Source organism: Pavona decussata, unplaced genomic scaffold, assembly GCF_977016875.1.
Source record: "Pavona decussata unplaced genomic scaffold, jaPavDecu1.1 SCAFFOLD_1164, whole genome shotgun sequence".
NCBI classification, from domain to species: domain Eukaryota; kingdom Metazoa; phylum Cnidaria; class Anthozoa; order Scleractinia; family Agariciidae; genus Pavona; species Pavona decussata.
In genome coordinates, this window is record NW_028145988.1 from 1 (window position 1) to 2,500 (window position 2,500).

Genomic DNA, 2,500 nt, shown 5'->3' on the forward strand with positions numbered 1-2,500 from the left:
CCCAAGTCCTTCGGCGCGAGCCTCCGGCCCTGAGGGTTAACCTCGGCCAGTCCGGGCCGGCTCCACCCGCTTCAAGTCTCAGCCCGAGAGACCCAACGCTTAGAGCCAATCCTTTTCCGAAGTTACGGATCCATTTTGCCGACTTCCCTTACCTACATTGTTCTATCAACCAGAGGCTGCTCACCTCGGAGACCTGCTGCGGTTATGAGTACGACCGGACACGAAAATCATTGTCTCCCCCGGATTTTCAAGGGCCGTCGAGAGCGCACCGGACACCACAAGAAGTGTGGTGCTTTACCAGGCATGAAACCCTATCTCCGGACAATCCGATTTCAGGGTGAAAGCCTGTTAAAAAGAAAAGAGAACTCTTTCCGGGGCTCCCGCCGGCGTCTCCGGGTTCGGTTGCGTCGCCGCACTTGCCGCACACGGATGAACGGCAATATCCGCGTTCCGGTTCGGGAATATTAACCCGATTCCCTTTCGATAGGCGGCCCGGGATCGGGCACTTTGACACGGAATTTCCCTATCTCTTAGGATCGACTAACCCATGTCCAACTGCTGTTCACATGGAACCTTTCTCCACTTCGGTCTTCAAAGTTCTCATTTGAATATTTGCTACTACCACCAAGATCTGCACCGGAGGCCGTTTCACCCAGGCTCGCGCCAAAGGCTGCGTCACGACCACCGCGCCCTCCTACTCGTCGGGGCTTCGCACTCGCCTCGACGGCGGAGTATAGGTGCGACGCTTGAGCGCCATCCATTTTCAGGGCTAGTTGCTTCGGCAGGTGAGTTGTTACACACTCCTTAGCGGGTTCCGACTTCCATGGCCACCGTCCTGCTGTCTATAGCAACCAACACCTTTTGTGGGGTCTGATGAGCGTCGACTTTGGCACCTTAACTCCGCGTTCGGTTCATCCCGCATCGCCAGTTCTGCTTACCAAAAATGGCCCACTAGGCACTCGCATTCCAAGTCCGGCTTCAATTAAGCAAGTCGGACATCTTACCAATTTAAAGTTTGAGAATAGGTTAAGGTTGTTTTAACCCTAAGGCCTCTAATCATTCGCTTTACCTGATAAAACTGCTTCACCGAGTTCCAGCTATCCTGAGGGAAACTTCGGAGGGAACCAGCTACTAGACAGTTCGATTAGTCTTTCGCCCCTATACCCAAATTTGACGATCGATTTGCACGTCAGAATCGCTACGAGCCTCCACCAGAGTTTCCTCTGGCTTCACCCTATTCAGGCATAGTTCACCATCTTTCGGGTCCCAACAGACACGCTCTTACTCAAACCTTCCTAAGAGTAGAATAGGTCGGTCGACGATGCGCCCCGGCAGAACCGGGGATCTCGCCTCACTGGCCGAAACCAGCTTCACTTTCATTGCGCCTCGGGGTTTCCAGCACCCAAAGACTCGCGCACATGTTAGACTCCTTGGTCCGTGTTTCAAGACGGGTCGGATGGACCCATATGACCGCCAACATCCCAAGCGCATGGTACGAGATCACCACCCCAACGACCGGCAGCAATCGCGGAGCACTGCAAGCAGTCCACCACATTCGACAACCGGCCGGAGGGACGGGACCCTAGCCTTACGAGAGGCATGCGCTGCACCGCCTCGGTCGGGCCCGAGCCGCGAGGAGAACCGGGCTGTAACAGACCGAGCGACCCCGAAGGGACGCACAGACCTACCTTTCCGGCACCTTTCAGACCCAGTCCCAACCGACGTTGACGCGCGCCCAAGAGAAGTGCGACGACCGGGAGCTCCGAGCCCGGGACCGCGGTCCATTCAGATCCGCAAACCCCGGGCCGGCACTACCCGCCGGCTGAATCTCAAACGGCGCATTGCTGAGTCCATTCGTTTCCCTTCCAACGGTTTCACGTACTTTTTAACTCTCTTTTCAAAGTTCTTTTCATCTTTCCCTCACGGTACTTGTTCGCTATCGGTCTCACGCCAGTATTTAGCTTTAGATGGAGTTTACCACCCGTTTTGGGCTGCATTCCCAAACAACCCGACTCTTCGAAAGCACATCGTGAGCGGCCGTCCGCGCCACAGACGGGGTTGTCACCCTCTGCGACGTGCTGTTCCAAGCAACTTAGGCATGGTCGGTCCGCCGAGAAAGTGCTTCTCGCAACTACAACTCGCCGAAGCGTTCAGGCCTCGGAGATTTCAAATTTGAGCTCTTCCCGCTTCACTCGCCGTTACTGGGGGAATCCTTGTTAGTTTCTTTTCCTCCGCTTATTAATATGCTTAAATTCAGCGGGTAGCCTTGCCTGACCTGAGGTCCAGATAGTTATGTTTTTGTCGTGGGACTCCGCGCGCGCTCCGGACACTCACCCAGCCAAGGACCAAATGGATTTTTAGCCTTCGCATGGGGGTGCAGAACAACGCACGATGCGAGTCTCTCTGCTTTTCAAGGGACACGGCGGCATAAGTGTGCCGTGACGCCTCAATGCCGCACACTCAAGTGCGTTGGATGATATCCGACACTCAGGCAGACATG

General features: G+C 55.3%; 1 non-coding gene and 1 pseudogene across 1 annotated transcript in view; both read right to left on the reverse strand.

The window, feature by feature from the left end:
- LOC146448269 (large subunit ribosomal RNA) lies at positions 1 to 2,284 on the reverse strand (annotated as a pseudogene; the record flags this gene model as incomplete).
- Positions 2,285 to 2,481: 197 nt separating this feature from the next.
- The window catches only part of LOC146448270 (5.8S ribosomal RNA), a 154-nt gene continuing 135 nt past the window's right edge, over positions 2,482 to 2,500 (reverse strand). The window contains exon 1 of the ribosomal RNA XR_014861171.1: positions 2,482 to 2,500. This exon is cut by the window's right edge and continues 135 nt beyond it. This is a non-coding gene — a ribosomal RNA (5.8S ribosomal RNA).